Here is a 13,041-nt window from a genome sequence, read left to right on the forward strand (position 1 = left end):
CGGCTCTGCTACCTGTGGCCATTGTGTGTATAAGTGGCCCTGCTACCTGTGGCCACTGTGTGTATAAGCGCCTCTGTTACCTATGGGAATTGTGTGTAGAAGTGGCACTGCTACCGGGGGCCATTGTGTGTATAAGCACCACTGCTACCTGTGGTCATTGTGTGTATAAACTGCTTTACTACCTGTTGGCACGTTGTGTATAAGTGTCTCTGCTACCTGTGGACTCTGTGTGTATAAGCGGCTTTGCTACCTGTGGGCACTGTGTGTACAAACACCACTGCTACCTGTGGTCATTGTGTGTATAAACTGCTTTGCTACCTGTGGGCACTGTGTGTATAAGCGTCTCTGCTACCTATGGGCACTGTGTGTATAAGCGGCTCTGCTACAGTACCTTTGGGCACTGTGTGTATAAGCGGCTCTGCTACAGTACCTGTGGGCACTGTGTGTATAAGCGGCTCTGCTACCTGTGGGTATTGTGTCTATAAGCGGCTCTGCTACCTGTGGGCACTGTGTGTACAAGTGGCTCTGCTACCTGTGGGTATTGTGTGTATAAGCGGCTCTGCTACCTGTGGGTATTGTGTCTATAAGCGGCTCTGCTACCTGTGGGCACTGTGTGTACAAGTGGCTCTGCTACCTGTGGGTATTGTGTGTATAAGCGGCTCTGCTACCTGTGGTTATTGTGTGTATAAGCGGCTCTGCTACCTGTGGGCACTGTGTGTACAAGTGGCTCTGCTACCTGTGGGTATTGTGTGTATAAGCGGCTCTGCTACCTGTGGGTATTGTGTGTGTATAAGAGGCTCTGCTATCTGTGGGTATTGTGTGTATAAGCTGCCCTGCTACCTCTGGCCACTGTGTGTATACGCGGCTCCGTTACCTGTGGCCACTATGTGTATAAGCTGCGCTGCATACACTAGCAGTACAATCGCACGCCCTTCCCCCTTGCAATATTTACCCCACATAATAACAATTATAGCACAGCTGAAGCCCGTGCAGGGGGTTATGGGTCGTAGCCTCTTGCAACGGTATTTTCTGTCTAACACCTTGCCTCTCTTTATCCTCTCCCTACCACCCTGCCTCTCCCTATCCTTTACCGATCGAACCGCGTTTCTGTACATTCCCTTTCTACCCCCCCCCCCCCTATGCCTCTCTATCTTTCTCAACCGGGCCCCGTTTCTGTATGCCCTCTATACTGCCCTGTGTTTCTGATTCTGTTATCTACCAGCCTGCGTATGTCCAAAGGTATGCAGGGGTTAACGGGGCGTAGCCCCAACCGACGGTGTGAAGAGCGCCCGTAGGGCGCGATGAATCACCTAGTGTGTATATATTTATTTTACAATGAATCCGGCACTCCTTTATGTCCCCTTAGGGCTTACTTGCTCCTGTGTCCTCCTTAGTAGGTCTGTGTCTCTATAATAGACTACAGATGAAGGCGGCACTCAGAGGCTGGTGAATGGTGTAAAAATGGTTTTAATTTAGTCAATGTGTCTGGGACGTGGACTGCTGTCCCTAGGAAGGGGAGCACATCCCTAAAATGTTGAATTAATTAAATCCACTTATACACCGTTTAGCAGCCTCTGAGTGCTGTCTTGATCTATATCTATTTATCTATATACCTATATATAAATGAATAACATCTTTCCAAGGTAAACTTGAGGGGGGCCCCCCAGGGGCATAAGTGTACCGGCCCCGATATTTCTGTTGCCGGCCCTGTGCCCCCGTGTCCTATACAGAGTTCTATTAATAAACAAATCCCCTGCTAACATTTTGTAATGACCCTTTATATATTTGAAGATATTAATAATGTCTCCTCTTAGTCACCTCTTTTCTAGTGTATACATATTTAACCTAGTAAGCCTTTCCTCACACGCCAGTGTCTCCAACCCTTTCATTAGTTTAGTAGCTTGCCTTTGAACTCTTTTGAGTTCCTCGATATCTTTTATATGATATGGTGCCCAAAATTGAACACAATATTCCAGGTGCGGACGTACCAATGCTTTGTACAGTGGCAGGATTACATCCTCGTCCCTTGTCTCAATGCCCAGTTTTATACATGCAAGCACTTCACTTGCCTTCTTTGCTGCATTTTGACATTGTATGCTGTTATTAAGCCTATTATCTATGAGCTCCCCAAAATCTTTTTCCATTACTGTAACCCCTATATTTTCTCATTTAAGTGTGGATGCAAGTTTGTTTTTAATCCCAAAATGCATAACTTTTACACAATTTAGTATCATCTGCAAAGATTGACACTGTGTTTCCCAGGCCTATTCCTAGATCATTAATAAATACATTGAACAGTTGCGGGCCAAGTACGGACCCTTGTGGTATTCTGCTGACTACTGGTGCCCAGCTGGAGAACATCGAATTGACCACTGCTTGTTGTACCCTGTTATCCAGACAATTACCTATCCAGGTACAAATAGTATTTCCTAGGCCAAGTTCCCTTAATTTGATGATCAGTCTCCTGTGAGGCACTGTATCGAAGGGTTTTGCAAAATCTAAATAGACCACATCCACTGCTTTTCCCTGGTCCAGATTATCACTCACTTCCTTGTAGAAGCTAATTAAATTAGTTTAACATGATCTGTCCCTCACAAACCCATGAAGACTCTTGCTAATAAACTTAGTATTCTGCAGATAATCCTCTATGCTATCCCTCAATATTCCTTCCAATATTTTACCCACTATAGAGGGTTCCCAGGATGATTTTTAGATCCCTTTTTAAATAATAGCTCTACCTTGGCTATACACCAATCCCTCGGTACCATACCTGATCTAATTGAACTATAGTAAATCAAGTATAAGGGTCTTGCAAGCTGTGCTTTAAGCTCCATAATAACCCTCAGGTGAAAACCATCTGGACCTGGTGATTTATTAATCTTTATGTTGCTTAGTCTCTCCAGGACTACTTCCTCACTTAAACAAGCAAACAGCCAATAATCATTACCTTCACTGTTGTTATGCACTACTGTCACCATCTGATCCTCCCTGGTGAATACTGATGAAAAAAAGTTGTTCAGTATATCTGCTTTTATTTTGTCATCGTTTATACAGGCTCCCAGTTCATCTTTTATTGACCTTTTACTAATTATGTATTTATAAAACGTTTAAGGATTGGCTTTACTCTCTATAGCGATTTTCATTTACAGTTTTAGCTGCTCCTATTACTTTTTGCATCTTTTATTGCACTCTCTTGTAACACTGGAATGACTCCTCCCCTCCAATAGATTGAAATGCTTTGGAAGCACGCCTCTTTTTAGCCATTTCTTTTTTTACCTCCTTATTAAACCACATTGGTTTGTGTTTAGTACTCCTGCATTTACTGTTAGTACTCCTGCGTTTACTGCCCATTGGAATGAATTTGTGAATATTGCTGTCAAGCAACCCTTTTAAAGCATCCCATATTTCCAATGTGTCCTTACCATGAAATAAAACTTCCCAGTCAATGTCGTTTAGTGCCTGTCTCAGCATATTGAAGTTAGCTTTTCTAAAGTTTAATGTTTTGGTTGATCCCTTATAGCTATGTTTCTTGAAACTGATGTTGAATGTGATTATATAGTGATCACTGTTTCCCAATGTCTCCCCAACTGTAATGTTTGATATAATGTCCACATTATTGGTAATAACTAGGTCCAGAATATTATTACCTCTGGTTAGGTCCTCGGCTAATTGAGACAAGTATTGATCCTTTAATTTGTTCAGGAACCTGCTGCTCCTAGCTATTACACATGAATCGTTACTCCAATTTATATCCGGATAATTGAAATCCCCTATCACTAGGATGTCCCCCATTCCTGCAGCTTTTTCAGTTTGCTGCAAGAGTTGTTCCTCCTCATGTATGCTAATATACAGTTATTTGTAGCACGTGCCAATGACTAGTTTTTTTTTTGCTTCAGTGCCCCCACATTTTAATATACTACCATACCCAGGATTCAAACCTATAACCTGTTGGATTCCGGTCAAACACCCTACTCATTGAGCTATTTCATGCTGCATAAAAACTATGAGAACTATATGTAGCTACTTGTACTTTGTAAAAAAAATCAGCATTGCAATTGAGCAGATCTATGTAGTGTGCAGCCACAAGCTACATAGATCTGCTGAGCTGCAATGCTGATCATTTTTTCACAAAGTACAAGGTAATCTTCAAAAAGTTAGAATTCTCTAACTTAGAATTTTCCAGCTTTCTATGCAAGGGCAGATAGCTCAATGAATAGACTTACTGACTGCAATTCCACAAGCAATGGGTTTGAATCCTGGGTATGTCAGCGTCTTGAAATGTAATAAAGCACAGTGTGACTGAATAGGAAAGAGCTCTCAAGTTAAGTTCATAAATGTTGTATAGGTTTTGTCAAAGTCGAAAAATATCCTGATACATATGCCTTGTACTAACCCCTCATGCACATGCCCGCTGCACGTGCATACGCTCTGCCGTGCGTGCACATATCCGCAATTTGCGTAAGATCGCTCCGGCGATCACGTGCGGTGTATGCACATTTACGGTAGAGTTTGTAAGCGTCTAGCGTGCGACTCGATCGTAACATATTTAACCCATATAGCGTATATTGTAGTAAATATTCCCCTAGACAATGTCAGTAAGTATGTTTAGTTTAAACTGTTCCTGGACAGAGAGATTCCTCTTTGCATGATAGGAAGGGTCAGACAAAGGTTGAAAGGTGGTGTTTAGTATCCAGCTGTAGGGTATTTTATGAGTAACATTCCGATGCTAGTTAGGAAAGGATCGCTCGCTCCTGCGTATAGTTATGCACAAAAGTAGTTTATGGACATTTACTGTATTTTCTGTTCATTATCTATGCGGCGGGAATCCTGAGGATACCTCCCACCTGAGCAGTTGGAGAAAGACACAGCCCACCTGTTCAAACCCACCTATGACCTTTTGTTATAATGCAGAGACACATTCCTGTGTCCAATGAACAATGAGATTATAGGGACCATTGTATTGTTACTGTATGCTGTGTATATAAGGACCACCATTGCCTGGGCCAGTCACTCACTCTCTCTGAAAGGCTTTCTCATTGAATGCTGAGGGCTGAATCCAGGACGCGCTTGCGAATCATTCCCACGTATGTACTATTCTCTGTAGCCATTTTGTTATCCTTAGTGTTTGCCATTTATTCTCATTCTGTTTGCTTGTGTTTGTAATTGTATGCTATTGTTCATATTATTCCTTGTTATTCTGTTTAGATTTTGATGTTAGTTTTGTAGTGTATAAGCTGTACTGTTTTTCCCTTTTTACTCTAAAGAATCATCCACCAAGGTGTTAGAGCCGGAGTGGTTTTTAAATCCAAACCAGGTCTTGTGTTTTTACTAGTTACTGTAAAGGGTTTTCTTAGCGTCTCAATCGCTCAAACAGCTTTCATATTATCAAGGTTAATAAGCGTTACATCATTGTAGTATTACATTGCTAAGGTTTAAAGTATAAGTATCCTCACTGTGTTTCATTAGCAAGGTTTAAAAGGTTAACCACTGTGTGTGCGCCCACTGTGTGTAATCCGTACACACAGCGCAGCGTGTGTACGCCAAGTGCGTACCACATGCAGGACTCTGTACGCAAATAGCGTGCAAAGTGCGTAGCACGTGGTCTAGCGGCCATTACGGCTTCACGGTATTAGTATATAGCTTCATGTTTAAAGGTAACATTTGACATTATCAGTTTTAACAACAGAAGGGGTGGGGATAGGAGACAGGGGCGGTCAGGAGATGATGGGCTTAAAAAAGTGAAGAAGCTACAAGTGAAAGGTATTAAAACAGATTTTTGACACATGCTCCCAACAGCACTCCCTTCCCTGTAGTGCTATGTGTGGTGGCATACTCCGCACACACCTAGTTAAGGCCCTACATCACAATGCATTCAGCTACAGGCACTTAGGGCCTAATTCAGAGTTGATCGCAGCAGAAAATTTGTTAGCAGTTGGGCAAAACCATGTGCACTGCAGGTGTGGCAGATATAACATTTGCAGAGAAAGTTAGATTTGGGTGGGTTATTTTGTTTCTGTGCAGGGTACATACTGGCTGCTTTATTTTTACACTGCAATTTAGAGTTCAGTTTGAACACACCCCACCCAAATCTAACTCACTCTGCACATGTTATATCCCCCCCCCTGCAGTGCACATGGGAGGTCATTCCGAGTCGTTCGCTCGGAAAATTTCTTCGCATCACAGCGTTTTTCCGCTTAGTGCGCATGCGCAATGTCCGCACTGCGACTGTGCCAAGTAAATTTGCTATGAAGTTTGGATTTTTACTCACGGCTTTTTCTTCGCTCAGGCGATCGTAATGCGATTGACAGGAAATGGGTGTTACTGGGCGGAAACAGGCCGTTTTATGGGCGTGTGGGAAAAAACGCTACCGTTTCCGGAAAAAACGCAGGAGTGGCCGGAGAAACGGAGGAGTGTCTGGGCGAACGCTGGGTGTGTTTGTGACGTCAAACCAGGAACGACAAGCACTGAACTGATCGCAGATGCCGAGTAAGTCTGAAGCTACTCAGAAACTGCTACGAGGTGTGTAATCGCAATATTGCGAATACGTCGTTCGCAATTTTAAGATGCTAAGATTCACTCCCAGTAGGCGGCGGCTTAGCGTGAGCAACTCTGCTAAAATCGCCTTGCGAGCGAACAACTCGGAATGACCTCCATGGTTTTGCTCAACTGCTAACAAATTTGCTGCTGCGATCAACTCTGAATTAGTCCCTTAGACAGTACCTTTGTGACATCATAATGCACTCAGCTGCAGGCAGCTAGAGAATACATTTATGATATCACAATGCATCATCTGTGGCGGCCACACAGTACCTCATAAATGTATTTAGTTGCATTCATCTAGACAGTAGCTCTGTGACATCACAATGCATCAAGATACATAAAGGTAGAGATCAACTCTGTGACATCACAATGCATTCAGCTACAGGCAGCTAGACAGTACTTCTGTGACATCACAATGCATTCAGCTGCAGGCAGCTAGAGAGTACTGTACCTTTATGACATCACATTGCATTCAGCTGCAGACAGCTTACCAGTACCTCTGTGACATTACCATGCATTAGGATACAGACAGCTAGACAGTACATCTGTGACATCACAATGCAGTCAGCTGTGAGTAACTAGACAGTACCCTTTTGACAACACAATGTGTTCTGCAACAGTCAGCTAGACAGTAGCTTTGTGACATCACAATGCATTAAGATACAGAAAGGTAGAGAATGCCTCTGTGACATCACAATGGAATTAGCTGCAGGCAGCTAGACAGTACCTCTGTGACATACATAGTAACATGGTAAAATAGTTGTTGAGGTTGAAAAAAGATAATTTGTCCATCAAGTTCACCCTATATTTAGTACAATTAGGGGGTGGTCTTCAGTTTGCCGGCGGCCGGGCTCCCGACGACCAGCATACCGACGCCAGAATCCCGACTGCCGGCATACCAACAGCTTTTCTCCCTCTTGGGGGTCCATGACCCCCCCTAATGGAAGAATAGGTAGCGTGCACGCAGCGTGGCGAGCACAGCAAGCCCGCAAGGGGCTCATTTGCACTCGCCCAGCTGTCGGTATGCCGGAGGTCGGGATTCCGGCACCGGTATACTGGCCGCCGGGAGCCCGGCATAACATACTACACCCCAATTAGGTTGTATCCTTGAATATCTTTTTCTGCTAAAAATTTGTCTAACCCTTTCTTAAACTTATTAATTGAGTCAGCTATTACAACATTCTCCGGCAAAGAATTCCATATCTTTAGCACCCTCACTGTGAAGAAACCCTTCCTTCGCTGGGTATGAAATGTCCTCTCCTCTAACCTTAGAGGGTGGCCACGCATTCTGTGTACAAATCTGTCGATAAACAAATCACCTGATAATTCCCTATATTGCCCTTAATGTATCGCCTCTTTTGTAATGTAAACCTATCTAAACTAGTTAGCCTTTCATTATAGTCCAACAACTCTATGCCCTTAATCAATTTTGTAGCTCTTCTCTGAACATTTTCAAGTTCTGTTATGTATTTTTTAATAGTGTGGTGCCGAGAACTGTACACAGTATTTCAAATGTGGCCATAGCAATGATTTAAATAGAGCCAGACATGCGGGGCGGACTAGCCCTGTGCTGGGCGTCCCCCCGCATGTCTGAGAAACTGATGGTAGATGTGCTAAATTTAGCACATCTACGATCAGATCTGAATTACCACCTTAATCCCAAAATGCAGAACTTTACATTTCTCTATATTAAACCTAATACTCCACTTTGCTGCCCAAACTTCCAGTTTGATTAAGTCATTCTGTAGACAGTCCACATTTCTCTGATTTAATTATTTTACACACTTTGGTGTCATCTGCGAAACTGGACACTTTGCTCTCAATATTGTCTTGTAAAATTGGAAGAGAAAGGAAGGCTCTTGTGTGGGCGCACTCTTATTAAAGGAAGTAAGTTATATATAACAATTTGGAAAGATGTTTAAAACATAACTTTTATTGATATTGTTATAACACAAAAAACTCTTCCCGGAAATCTATCCTTAAAGATACAGATTTGAAAATATCTTTTAAAATAAAATTGTTCTGGTCTCTTTATTGTAAAGAGTATTTGGAAGGGTTGTAGACATAAATTGGTCATACCCCCATTCCCCCTGACCAGTACAGAAATTCTGTATTAATGGAACCTCAGGATGGTCAAGACACAGTTGTATATAAGGCAGAGCTCTTTGGCTATAGGTAACTAGGGTAATGATCAGCAGTCACACCTCTAGGAATGGTACACCTGATTAGCATACAGATATCATGATTTGAAGAAATGTTATACAAGAATCAATGGGCATCCTAATGTCCGTGCGAATATCTGTATATTATCAACACTGAAAAAGAACGGATTGCCAAATAGGATTAGTGGTGATACTGCTGTTGGTGTTTTTATCACATAAGTGAGGAAAAATCCTACTCTACAACACCAGGTATTCGCAGGCAGTCTCCTTTCCTGATACTGACCTGGCCCAACGCTGTTTAGCTTCCAAGATCAGACGAGATCGGGCGCTGGCAGCGTGGTATGGTAGTAGAGAATTTAATGTGTACACCAATGAGAGTGCACCTATATATGAAATAGGAAATTTGGGAGAGACAGACAGGAAAGTGATAGAAAAAAGTAGTGAAAATGTGTGGATCTGCTTTCCACGTTAGACCCGGTTCCAAAATTCCCACTAAAGTGGTGCAATGTTACGGGAATCGTGGATGAGAGTCCACGAGGTTGGTGATCATAGGATAATTTGGTTGTCAGTGTTAGTGCTGTTAATTTTAATTCAATCAAAGGACCTCTTGACTACCGCACATATTGTGATTTCTCCAAAATAAATAAATGAATAATTCTCTGTATTGGATATCTGATGGAAGATAGAAAAACTCACAACAGTTACGGATGCATTTAGAGTCCGTATAGCCAATAGAAGCCTCGGATCGGTGAATTTCACAATGCACTTAACAAGAGACACATACCGAAAGGGAAAAGAAAGGAAAAAATCCCGGGTTCGGAAGTGAACAAGCCTAAGGGTGAAACGCGTTTTCCGCAAGGGGTCTCGTCTACACAGCTCCATCTTGGCATTAGCCTCATACATCTGCTCGTTCTCTTTGGCTCTCCTATCTTCATTGGTGAAACCGTAAGCCCCACTATCTTGTGGCTGCATGCCACAGATAGTAACATCTTCTGTAAATTCGGGCAGAATTGTCTTATTTATCTCACACTTAATGTGTATTACAGTGTTGCTAAGGGGTCATTACAGCATATAACCATGCACTCAGCACCTCTTCTACTAGAGGCCAAGCTGTAGATATCAAATGATTTGAATAGTAAATGTCTAAATTCAGCATATACCTTCCATATTTGTTTGGCATTTAGGCTTTTATGATTTTCTTTTCTCTTTTCTTCCGTAATTATCATACGCTATTAACGGGATAACTGCATCCTATCGACAGGGATTTTTTCCTTTCTTTTCCCTTTCGGTATGTGTCTCTTGTTAAGTGCATTGTGAAATTCACCGATCCGAGGCTTCTATTGGCTATACGGACTCTAAATGCATCCGTAACTGTTGTGAGTTTTTCTATCTTCCATCAGATATCCAATACAGAGAATTATTCATTTATTTATTTTGGAGAAATCACAATATGTGCGGTAGTCAAGAGGTCCTTTGATTGAATTAAAATTAACAGCACTAACACTGACAACCAAATTATCCTATGATCACCAACCTCGTGGACTCTCATCCACGATTCCCGTAACATTGCACCACTTTAGTGGGAATTTTGGAACCGGGTCTAACGTGGAAAGCAGATCCACACATTTTCACTACTTTTTTCTATCACTTTCCTGTCTGTCTCTCCCAAATTTCCTATTTCATATATAGGTGCACTCTCATTGGTGTACACATTAAATTCTCTACTACCATACCACGCTGCCAGCGCCCGATCTCGTCTGATCTTGGAAGCTAAACAGCGTTGGGCCAGGTCAGTATCAGGAAAGGAGACTGCCTGCGAATACCTGGTGTTGTAGAGTAGGATTTTTCCTCACTTATGTGATAAAAACACCAACAGCAGTATCACCACTAATCCTATTTGGCAATCCGTTCTTTTTCAGTGTTGATAATATACAGATATTCGCACGGACATTAGGATGCCCATTGATTCTTGTATAACATTTCTTCAAATCATGATATCCGTATGCTAATCAGGTGTACCATTCCTAGAGGTGTGACTGCTGATCATTACCCTAGTTACCTATAGCCAAAGAGCTCTGCCTTATATACAACTGTGTCTTGACCATCCTGAGGTTCCATTAATACAGAATTTCTGTACTGGTCAGGGGGAATGGGGGTATGACCAATTTATGTCTACAACCCTTCCAAATACTCTTTACAATAAAGAGACCAGAACAATTTTATTTTAAAATATATTTTCAAATCTGTATCTTTAAGGATAGATTTCCGGGAAGAGTTTTTTGTGTTATAACAATATCAATAAAAGTTATGTTTTAAACATCTTTCCAAATTGTTATATATAACTTACTTCCTTTAATAAGAGTGCGCCCACACAAGAGCCTTCCTTTCTCTTCCAATTTTACAAGTCTTCGCACCTTCTGGCTCTGGGTGCACCACCAATCAGGACAGCATAATACTTATACATATATATTTATATATCTATACTTAAAACGGCTAATCTTGCCGCTTTTTTCCCTTACTAATAAGGGTAACATACTGTCCAAATTTTGGTCTCTCTTTTGATTCTTCTATTATCCCAAATTTGACAAATCCTGTGCCGGATCGCCCTGTGTTTTCCTCTCAAGATTGTCTCCCAGGTAATTTATAATTATGTTAAACAGAAGTGGCCCTAGTACAGACCGTTGAGGTACACCACTTAATACTTTAGCCCTGTTAGAATACTTAACATTTACCCAGAGGCGGATTTAGAACTCATGGGGACCTAAGTAAGATACCGATTTGGACCCCCCCTCCCTTAACAATTCTCAGTGTGCAGCCCCCCACCGACTGTAGCAGACAGGCCCCCACTCATTGTGCTGCCCCCCAGTTAGTATATAATCCCCAATCTGCCCCCCGCCCAATTATAGCAGGCAGATGGTAGTTGTACTAGTGTACTTAAAATCAAACTTTGACCAGCAGGGCTCCCTGGGACCAACAGGGCCCTAACTAGCCACTTTGGTTGCCTTATGATAAATCCTCCTCTGCATTTACCACAACTATCTGTTGTCTATCTTCAAACCAATTATTGATCGAAGTGCTTTAGCAGAATCTAAAAATACCACATCACTGCATTTTCCTGGTCTAAGTTCACACTCACTTCCTCATAGAAACTAATTACGTTGATTTGACATGACCTATCCCTCACAAACCCATGCTGGTACCTACTTATAATCTTTCAGGACCCTAAGAACTCCTAAATGCTATCCCTTACACTTTCTAATATTTTCCACACTATAGGTGTCAGCTTTACAGGTCTATAGATTCCAGGATAGGTTTTGCTTCCCTTTTTAAATAATGGCACTACATCTGCTATTAGCCAATCCCTTGGTACCAAATTTATTCACTGAAGATTAAGTATAAAGTACTTGATATTTCTGAGCTTAGCTCCATTTAAACCCTTGGGTGAAGTCCAAGTCATTTACGTTACTATATATTATTACCACCATTTGATCCACTCTCGTAAATGTCAACAACTGACAAATTCACGCAGCTAGAGAGTACCTTTGTGACATCACAATGCAATCAGCTGCAGGTATCTAGACAGAAACTCTGTGACATAACCATGAAATAAGATACAGATAGCTAAACAGTACCTCTGTGATGTCACCATGCATTAAGATACAGATAGCTAGAAAGTACCTCTGTGACATCACAATGCATTCAGCTATAGGTAGCTAGACAGTACCTCTGTGACATCTCCCTGCATTGAGATACAGATAGCTAGACATTACCTCTGTGACATCACAATGCTATCAGCTGCAGGCACCAAGAAAGTAGCTTTGTGATGTCGCCATGCATTAAGATATAGATAGCTAGACAGAACCTAGGTGACACACAATGCTTTCAGCTGCAGGCAGTAACTCTGTGATATCAACAGTACATCTGTGAAATCACAATGCATTTAGCTGCAGGAAGTTAGACAGTACCTCTGTACCCCTGTGACATCACGGTCAGTTGATCTCTAGGCAGCTAGAAAGTACCTTTGTGATCACAATACATCCAGATTCAGCAAGCTAGAAATTATGTTTCTGACATCACAATGCATTCAGCTGCAGGAGCTGGACATTATCATTGTGACATCAAAATGCATGAAGATACAGACAGGTATAAATTATCTCTGTTACATCACAATGGATTTAGCTGCAGGCAGCTATACAGTACCTCTATGATATCATTTACTTATTAGTTGCAGGTAGCTAAAGAGTACCTTTGTGATGTCACAATGCATTCAGCTGCAGATAGCTAGACAGTACCTCTGTGACATCACAATGAATTCAGCTCCAGTGTTATGAGTCGCTGC

General features: G+C 41.9%; 2 pseudogenes; one reads left to right on the forward strand and one right to left on the reverse strand.

Annotated features, from left to right (window-relative positions):
* Positions 1 to 8,936: 8,936 nt before the first annotated feature.
* Positions 8,937 to 9,055, reverse strand: LOC134937555 (5S ribosomal RNA; annotated as a pseudogene).
* Positions 9,056 to 10,421: 1,366 nt separating this feature from the next.
* Positions 10,422 to 10,540, forward strand: LOC134937567 (5S ribosomal RNA; annotated as a pseudogene).
* Positions 10,541 to 13,041: the final 2,501 nt, after the last annotated feature.

Source organism: Pseudophryne corroboree, chromosome 6, assembly GCF_028390025.1.
Source record: "Pseudophryne corroboree isolate aPseCor3 chromosome 6, aPseCor3.hap2, whole genome shotgun sequence".
NCBI classification, from domain to species: domain Eukaryota; kingdom Metazoa; phylum Chordata; class Amphibia; order Anura; family Myobatrachidae; genus Pseudophryne; species Pseudophryne corroboree.